The 10,241-nt window shown below is 39.0% G+C and overlaps 1 non-coding gene across 1 annotated transcript; it reads right to left on the bottom strand.

Annotated features, from left to right (window-relative positions):
• Positions 1–9,767: 9,767 nt before the first annotated feature.
• Positions 9,768–9,874, bottom strand: LOC132638974 (small nucleolar RNA R71). The gene has a single exon (XR_009582026.1). It is a non-coding gene; the product is annotated as a small nucleolar RNA R71 (small nucleolar RNA).
• Positions 9,875–10,241: the final 367 nt, after the last annotated feature.

The raw sequence follows: 10,241 nt of genomic DNA, 5'->3' as shown, positions 1-10,241 counted from the left end.
AATATGCTCGATCCTCGAAACTTGAGTAGTCTACATATCCCTAGCTTTGGGAATCAAGGAATTGTAGTTCGACTCAATAGCCCGAAAAAGAACATCCCTTTATGTGGGGATCCCTTTGGCTATTTCCGGTTGAAAAATCCGAATCAGAAGCGATTTTAGAAAGGACTTATTAGTGTTGATGCTTGAAGTGATCTCCAATCCCTGGTGTAGAAAGCTTGAGTCTCGTACATGGTTTTTGACCGGTTGCCCAAGAAAAAGTTCCACGTATGCTCCGTATGTTTTGAATCTGGCTTTTGCTTCCATCTTCGGTAGCTTCTAGCTCATTTTCAAATGCTGAGTCCTGCGTGTTAGTCTTCTGAAAATTTGGATTTTAATGTAGTCATACCTGAGTGGCATTTTGCCGTTTTTTTGACATTGAAGTCATCTTCTGACATTATGTCCATCTTTTCGCAAATGTTTGTCCATCTTCTTTCCTTTCTCCTGTAAGTGTGTGTTTTTCATCTATTTTTTTTTTGAAAAACTGATCTACTCTGGATAATAATCACGATACTTTGACCGCTCTTTTTCCGTCATTTTCAGATGTTTTCATTGTTTAATGATAATTTCTGTTGGGATCTGGGTCGGGCTATATCGCATTTTTGCAAACCTACACACCCCAGTCCAGTTGTCATTTTCGTAAGCAAGATGCTACTAATGAAAAACTTGTTTTCAAGTGCGAGGTCATTTTTGTTTCTGATGACATCCGCCACCCCTGAAAAATTGGACTCACATCATTTCCACAGATTGCGGTGACTGTCGCAAATTTGGTGTCAATTGCATCGTTATCCTCATACGAAGCTTGCGGTATACCAGTTGGGGACTACATCACTTATAGTCAAAAATACCCAAACGTAGATTGCACATCAGAGTGCAGTATCATAGTCCTTTCATGATGACTACTAAACTCTGTGTCCAAAATTACAACATTTAGTCAGAATATTCAAGTTAACTACTGCATATTCAAGTGCGAAGCCTTTTCTTATGACTACGACTATCCTTGAACCATGACTACGTTAACTTGAAATAGACTACGATAGCGACAACAAATCTTGATGTAGGAATCACATTCGTATTTCAACGATTGTGGACATCAACCTCAGAATTATGCTACCTATTTTTGGCTATATATATGGATGACGACTCAGCCCCTTCGGCATGTAGTCGTTTAATCCATATCGTCATTTTGAGGAAGGAAGCTCACTTTGGTGGCAAGACAGACACCTTCTTTTTTGACTCCGGGGAAGAATACCCACCCGTCGACAGGGTTCACATCTTCCAAAAGGACTAGACTCGATTGTGAATACGACATTTCGATACCGATATCAACGCGTCATTTTAAATTTTTAGATTTTTATGACGTCTAATCAGTCAATGTATCAAGGCAAGTGTCACGACCCAACCCCGTGGGCTGTGACTAGTGCCCGAGCTGGGCACCCATACACATTCACTTACCAAATCAGCATACCAATGACTTATCCAAATTCAGCGTACATTGATTTATACAGATACGAAGATCAGATTTCGTCTTAAGCGGTCGCATATAACAAATGTATCATACAGAAGCCGGCAAGGCTGTCATAAAACACATCGCCCAAAAACATATACGTACATACACAGACATATAAGCCGTTAAGGCTGTCACAGCAAATGGAACCGCTTAAGACGCAAAGCACACATACATGATAGAACAGTAACTAACCACACCCCACAAGTATGTCTACTGGTCTCTAAAACAAACAGCAGAATCATATGACGGGACAGGACCCCGTCGTACCCCTGAATATATACATACATACATATATACAACGGAAGAGTCTATACCAAAAATGTGGGCTCCAGAACGAGAGGAGCACTCCAAAATAGTAGAACATATGTACTAAGCTGGTGGGTCACCAGGTCGAGCGTCTGTACCTGCGGGCATGAAACGCAGCCCCCGAAGAAAGGGGGTCAGTACGAAATATGTACTGAGTATATAAAGCATGAAATACAATAATCATAATCATAACGGAAATAAGAAGTATGGAAAATGAGAACAGAAATCAGTATACCAAAAAGGCTCGTCTTGAAACACAAATGATGCATATATTAAATCATGCATAGGGCTCAGGAACGTGGTCGCCACTCCGACGCTGGCGCCACAACACATCATACTCCAGAAGATTTCATATCTCCGTACAACCCCGAAACACATCATAACATCATAGCACATCATACGCCATAACACATCATAACGCCGTATATAAGCGGTACCCGGCCCTCGGGTGAGTGGCTCGGCGAACCGTAACACATCATACTGCCGAATATAACATAGTGCGCGCGATGACAAAACCGGCCCGGGACTCGGCGAACGATATAATAGCAGTATGCACGAGCGGAGTCGTGAGAAACTACATGCACATAAATCAATTTTAAGACTCGATAGACAAGTATACTTACCGACACCTGAAGGCTCAGAACAAGTTTCGGGTCAATCCGATTTAGTATAAGAAAGTTATGGGCGTTTTACCACAGGATTCAAAGCAATCGGAAACCGCCTACGAAAGTTACAAACCTTATACGCTTTAGGACTCCCTAAGAACGTATCGGAGCGATCCGAGCTCGTCTATGAAAGTTAGAGCCATTGTTCGATATAAAGCTTTTAAGAATAAAAATTCTTTACGCATATCTATTTTCCAATCATACAAAGACACATAAACCATAGTTCGATTATATTAGGAATTCTAACATCAAGAAGTGAATAAAAATCGTCGGCATGCTCGGATCTCATGAATGGAATTTCCCCGAGGCTCATATCATAGCTTACTTGCAACTAGGACATGCCAAAAGAAGAAAATGTTAGGCTTTACATACCTGTCAGCGACTATTCGTGAATCCTTTTCGCCTCGTCGCCCTTTTAGCCTATTTATATAAAAGTAACGTTATCGTTAGTAACTATATTTTCTAGTCCACAATTCTATAACCCATTTCTTATTGAACCTATATTTTAGTTTATATATCCTTGTTTAGGGTTTTCTATTATCTAAAAATCTAGCGAAAATCCGGCAGCACTTCCCCTATACATTCGCCTATCCCAAATTTCCAATTGCTCTCCTGTTGACACAGAAATACCAACAACAACATATGAATACAATCATATCTTCAATTCCTTCAATTCAATGAAAACAACAACATATTCATATCAACAAAATTTCAACTTTAACTTTCTAATCCTTTCGCCATATAATCCATGATAACAACAACCATACTACTAATTAAACTTAATTTATCAAAACTAGTTTAAATTGGCCCCATACGGCTCAAACTCCACTTCCATATCAACATACACAACTCTTGCAATTTCTTCCACACCCACCAATTCATACAAAGACTAATCATCTTCTAAAACATGTAGGAAAATATTAAACCTTACCTTAATAAATTTGGCTAAAAAAGTATACCTTGGCCGTGAGCTTCCTTCACTCTTTCTCCTCCAATTGTGATTGAAAATTGAACAATTTAATGGTGTAGGGTGGGGCTGGCCGTGAACAGTGCGCCGCCGTGAACAGTGGCGCCGCCGTGAACAGTGCGCCGTGAACTTCTCTCTCTTTGAGCTTGAGAGCCCCTCTCTCTAAGACCTAATTTGCAAGTTTAATTTGTAGTATGAGTGATGACTTAGTCATCCACTTATGCTTATATATTATCTTTACAAAGTGGACATGTGTCAATTTTCATGACATGTGTCCATCTTTATTCAAGGCCAACCAAATCTCGCCACGTGTCGTGGGGCCCACTTTTGATAAATAGATTAATTAATCACTAATCCCTACTTAATAATATAATCACAATTTATTAATTCCTAATCTCCAATATTAATATTTATCTCAAATTGAAGGCAACGTACCACGCTTTTCTCTTCATGAGCTTCGGGATTCGGGGCTCGGATTTTGATCAAAATGACTTCCTTTGCCTAGAAGTTCTCTCCCTCTATCTCTAATGTTCTTGGAGGCTCTTAGATGCAAATGACCAGCCCTCAAATGAATTTGTTATATATACCGACGTTAATGGGCCTCATGGGCCGAAACATACTCATGGGCCGAAATGTGAGTGCTTGGATCGGGTCTCAAGTAGCTGCCCCGCCATCCCAACTTGCATCGTCCATATCTCCTTATCCCGATATCATTTTGACAAGAAGTTTGTTGCGTTGAAAACTAGACTCAATGAAATTCATTTTAGGCTTTTGAAACACCTTAAGAAGCCTCATATACTAGGAGATATGCCTCCAACAATATAGGCTAAAATCGGGTCCGAGATTTTACTGAAGTTGTTCCGATTCATTTCGTTTAACTTCTAATCCTCTTCCAACCTCATGTGACCTCTTATACATACATATACACACTCATATACATCCATAACAATTCATATACGCATCTCGAAGGGTCCGGAGAATCACAATAACCTTATACATAACTAGAGAACTCACCAGCTTTGACGAAACTCCAATCGCAAAAGTATATTCATATCTTTTGTCCATCTTCTATATCATTACTAATAATCTCAAATACTTTAAAAGGTCACTCACATCACCTCATATACATACTCATAACGCGATTTCAAATCCTTTAGGTTACCATGTCACCTCGGGATACTTAAGGCAATCATATATATAACGATATTCTTACTACCTGATTAACTTTCCTTGAACCTTCTTAACTCATTCTTTCATGTCTTAATTCAAGTAGCACGGATTATTATGGAGTGTAACAGTAAGCCATGGGCCGGGGTCTCAATACCTTGGCACAATACTGTTTAGTGGAGATCAAGCTTTTGGTATCGTGATTATATCTCTCAGTAGTATTTAAAATTTTTCCTTTTGTAAAATATCTTCGTGCTCTGCAAAATGAACAACCTTATCAGCGTAAAGCGAACTTTACTTAGGGAGGGCTTCGTTACCCGTTTGTATACTCTTCTGCGCTGCTATTCCTCGCATCTTCTTCTTTTCTTGGCTTGTTGTCGTTACCCTGTTTTAAACATTCTAGCAAATGAGTTAGTGTAAAACATCCATGCTTGTTTTTTTTTTGGCATTTTCCATGCTTGTTTGTTCCTGCATCCACAGAAAAATTTATCAGTTTCCTATATGGTCGACCGCTCTCCCTGCAGATGGACTTCTTCTGTTCACATTTTGGCAGGAAAGGATACTCATTTTCCTTAAAATCTTTTATTTTTTTAGCAGAGATGAAAAGTTTTTGGGCGATGATTTTTGGAAACAACAACGGCTAAATAGGATTGAAACCCCTAAAATAGTACCAAATCTTAGGGAATTTCTAGGAAATTTCCCTAGATTCCCTCATTCGAGTGTGCATGGCGCACAAGCTGGATAAAGGCTCATGGCCTCGCCCATGGCAACCACACACAAGAGGAAACCTAAGTAATATCCTAAAGAAAACCCAATTCGCGATTGGTAATTAAAAATTATACAAAATTGAACCTGGAAAACGTAAGAGCTCATGACTGGGCATGAAAGCCCTTACAAATATGGCCAAAAAAATGGCTGTGGAATGCCGTGGCATCTCCGCCATGGCAGAATCCTAAAGTCGCGTATATCGCCTGAAGGAAGAGAGGGAGTCGGGGTGGGGAGGAAATGATAGTAGGGTGGGTGGGTGTGGAAAGTTTATTTTAATAAATTTCCACCCCTATTTTTTTAAAAAAGTTCCCCCATTAGTTTTTAAAAGGGTTAAATTCAATCCCCCCTCTATTTTAAGTTAAAATAAAACTAAGTATTAAAATACGCGTATAACTTAAATAAAAATAGTTATTTAGGCAGATTAAAAGTCATAAATTTAAAATATTAGCTTCAAAACAAGGCTAATATTGATATAGCTTCGGAGAATATTTAAAAATGTGAAAAATGCGGTCCAAATGAACCGTAATTCATGCGTCGTCTTAATTAATAGTATTCCCGAGTTAAACGGAGCAAGATACGCATTTTATTTTTGAATTATATTTATGAAAGTAAATAACTTGTAATTTTCTTGTAATTATCAATTTTTACAGAATAATAATTAAACGTCAATTTTTGCTATTTTCTCAGAATTTTTTAAACTTTAATTTTTGAGGAGCATCCTTGCTCCGTCTTTGAATCGGAATTTTGAAAGTTTAAAATACGCATCTTATGAGGTGAAAATTAGGTGTCAACACATATGTACTCGTGTCTGAAAGCAATATGTCTAGATTTTCCATTGTATATCTAGCTAAATGCCTTAGACATTGTTGCTTCACTGTCATAGTGCAGGAGGAAGGCTGGCATCAGTTGTGGCCACTAAAGCAATAAACTTGGATTCCATTGTGGAATGAGTAATGCACGTTTCTTTCTTACAAGCCCATGAAACCGCTCATCCACCTAAGGTGAAAATCCATCCAGACGTTGACTTGTTATGACCAACACTAGTCATCCAACTAGCGTCGCAATACCTTTCTAATACTGAAGGAAATCTGTTATAATACAAAGCAAAAGACTTTGTCCTTTTCAGATAACCAAGTAGTCTCACTATACCTCTCCAATGGTCACCACTTGGACTACATGTACATGTTGACAATTTACAAACTGCAAAGCCAATATCCGGCCTTGTGCAATGCATAGCATGCATTATTTTACCAATTACTGTCATGATCCAATTCGTTAGTCATGCGGACACCCACACTATCCCCCTGGTGGGCGAACCCTTTCCCTAACTACATCATTTGAATTAACCATGCAGAAGTAAAAGCGAAATTATATTAAGTCATAAATGGTAATCGAATATCATAAGTGCAAAAGTAAATACAACTACATCCCAAAACCTGATGTAGACTCGTACAAGAGCTCTAATACAACATAATATCCGAATGCTGAATAAGTCTCAAAATACAAAGATAATAACTATCTGAAGAATCAACATACAGATAGTAAGGAAGGAAATCCGGGCTGTAAGATCTGATAGTGGCTCACCCTGAATCTCTAACAAGAAGGCATCGGGATCACTCGCGAGGTCGGGAAGTAGAACCAGTGACGAACTTTGCACTCAAGAAAAAGTACAACAAGAGTAGTATGAGTACAACCTTAGTACTCGTATGCATCATAGGCCGACAATGATTAGGTCACACATATAAACGGAAAGAAATCAACAAGTAGAGCAGATAAGCAGTCAAGTACAGTCATAAAGCATGTTCAAGTATAAGATCAGATGAAGTGTATAAAATGCGGAGTCAACAGTCAAGTATAGATGAATGAATGTAGATACAATGCAATGCACTAACCAACTTTCCATTCTCGTACACTCATTCTAAGGGCAGTGCCTCAAAGTCATGACCTATGGGGGACCCGCAAAGTTCATGTACCCTCATTCCAGCAAATGACCTCGGAGATGAGCACTCTCTCGCTCTGTTAATGACCTCGAATCACGAGCACTCCCTCGCTCCGGTAGAGACCTCGGATCACGAGCACTCTCTCTCTTTTATGCTCTGTGGCAAGAACCTCAGAGGCTACACTCTCACTTATCATCATTTTAAATCACAGCCATATCAATTCATATAAGAAATATGAAATGCATGCCATGCATGAAATCAACATCAACAACACCGGATATCATTGGATCCACATATAATAGCCATGAGATGCAAATCAAATTTAATTCATCCATATTATCCTTCCTCTTTCATGAGATAACTGAGATATTAAGGGACAGAAAAAAATGCATCAAATTCACGAGTATAACAAACATGGCGACAAGTGATATGCTGTGAATTTCGACACATTTTATGCTTTTGTAACTAGAAGTGTTGCTTGTTTTTAAGTGTTTTTACATTGTTTCTTATGTTATTTTTGTGTTTTATAGGGTTGGTTAACTAAGGATCGGAAATGAGATGAAATGCTGAAAAACGGACAAATTGGAGCTAAATGACGGTCCGTGAGTTACGGACCGTAACGGGGTCCGTAACTCATGTGATGGTTCATACCATTGAACCGTAACAGGGCGTAAATTTCCAGAAAGTTTTCATTGAAACCGTCAGTGTTACGATGTAGTGTTACGGTCCGTAACATATCACTGTAACATCAGCCAAATTTCCAGAGAGTTGCCAAGTAAAGTCACAAGTTACGCCTCAGAAGGACGGTCCGTAACACAGGTTAAGGTCCGTCGCATGGTGGCCGTAACATCAAGCTGACAAATGACGAACTGAAGGATGAACCGTAACCTGGGTTACGGTCCATAACGACGCCGCGTAAGGGTGTTTTTGTCCAGAAACTTGGCGCGATTTTTGTCCCTATAAATACTTAAAGTAGGGTTTTTATTTCATTATTCAGATTTCTTTTGGGAGCATAAACTCTAGGTCTTAAATATTAGAAGTGGTTGGAGCATTTAAAGCAACAACTTCACTCTCATTCCATCTTGTATTTGCATTGTAAGTATATTATGTTAACCTGTAAGCTTTCTTTGTTAGCCAAAACTATGAGTAGCTAATTTTAAAGCTAAGGTTGTGGATCCCATGATGGATATTATGTGAATGGGTTTCTAATATTGATATATGCATAATGGTTGTTATTATTTATTCTATCTTTGTGCGTTAGCGTTGGGTAATGATTGCAAGCATTAGCCGAAGCCATTATATTAACTTTTCTTGGAAAAGAGAGTTAATATTGGTAAGATTAAATAACAATGACTCGAGGCGTTAACCCTCATTTAATAGACTAACTTAGGAATAAGAACAAGTCTAAATTGGCATTTTTGGTCGCTCTTCGATTGCAACTCTTTTATATTCGGAAGAATCATAAAGAGGAAATACTGCTTAACTGTTGGGAAACATTAGGAAGTCCTTAAGAGATCAAGTGCATATTCACAGAACAACCATTAGAAATATATCACATTGAAACCTGAAGCATAATATCTAATCAAGTTGGGGAACACAACCTTAGTCTCTCTTTCGCATTAATTATATTTCAAATCAAAGTATTCAATTACATTATTCAACAACCAATTCAAACTATCCGGAATAGGATTAAAGCCTTTAAAGACTAGTATCGCATACAATTAGTACTCTTTTCTCTCCATATTCCCTGTGGGATTCAACCCCAACCTTATTGGGTTACTATATTTGACAACGTCCGCTTTACGCCATTAATAGGTGTAATTTGAGCGTATCAAATTTTGGTGCCGTTGCCAAGGAATACGGTTTCAAAATTACTGATTGTTGTGTACTCTTCTTTAAAACTTTTTCTATTCCATCACACCTTGTTTGCTGTTGTAGTGAACCAGGTGAACATGGCAGGAAGACCCAATCGCAATCATGGAAACCAAGGGGGAATCCAAGTGAACCATCCTGCACCAGAAGAAGAGGAGGATGAGAATGAGAATGAGAATGTATTTGCGGAATTCATCGACGAAGCTGATTATGCTTCTGCTGTAGTTCCTCCTAGAACGGGCAATGCTAATTTCAAAATTGATAGTTCTATCTATCAGCAATTGAAACTTGAAGGCTATTTCCGAAATTCTTCGGAGGATTGTCCACTCCGACACCTGAAGAACTTCCTGCATGTATGTTCTCAACAATCCCAAGGTGTTGTTCCTGTTGATGCACTGCGGTTACGGGTTTTCAAATATTCCTTGGCTGGACAAGCGAGGGAATGGTATGAAAAGCTCCCCAACAATACTATTCATACCTGGAACGAATTAGCCAATATATTTTTGAAAAAATGGTTCCCACCAAGCAAAAAGGCTGAGCTTCGGGACAAGATCTTTGAGTTCAAACAACTTCCGGGGGAACAATTATATGCAGCATGGGAGAGTTTCAAATATTATCTAGCTCAATCTCTGACTCATGGATTTCCGGATGCAATCCTCACCGAGAAGTTCTACAAGGGGTTAGATACCATGAATCAAATTGCTGTCAACACTGCAGCTGGGGGATGCTTCATGGATAAATCATTTGTCAACATCACCAGGTTGCTCGATAAGCTTACTACCCACAACCAAGCTTGGCACTCTAGTGATAGTGAAATCCTGTCATGTGGTAGTCTCTCTGCTGCCGCGGTGGCCAAAGAAAATCATGAGCGAGATCATGCATTCGCTCAATTGCAAACCACCGTGGATTTATTATCGAAAAGGCTTACGGAAAAAGAAGCCAAAGGTGTGAATGTTGTCGACGAGATGCCACCTCATGCTCCCGGAATGTACCAAGTCTCTGAAGAAGCT

The sequence above is a fragment of the Lycium barbarum genome, chromosome 4 (assembly GCF_019175385.1).
Source record: "Lycium barbarum isolate Lr01 chromosome 4, ASM1917538v2, whole genome shotgun sequence".
NCBI classification, from domain to species: domain Eukaryota; kingdom Viridiplantae; phylum Streptophyta; class Magnoliopsida; order Solanales; family Solanaceae; genus Lycium; species Lycium barbarum.
The sequence above is the reverse complement of the archived record's forward strand: the minus strand, read 5'-3'. Positions and strand labels throughout refer to the sequence as shown.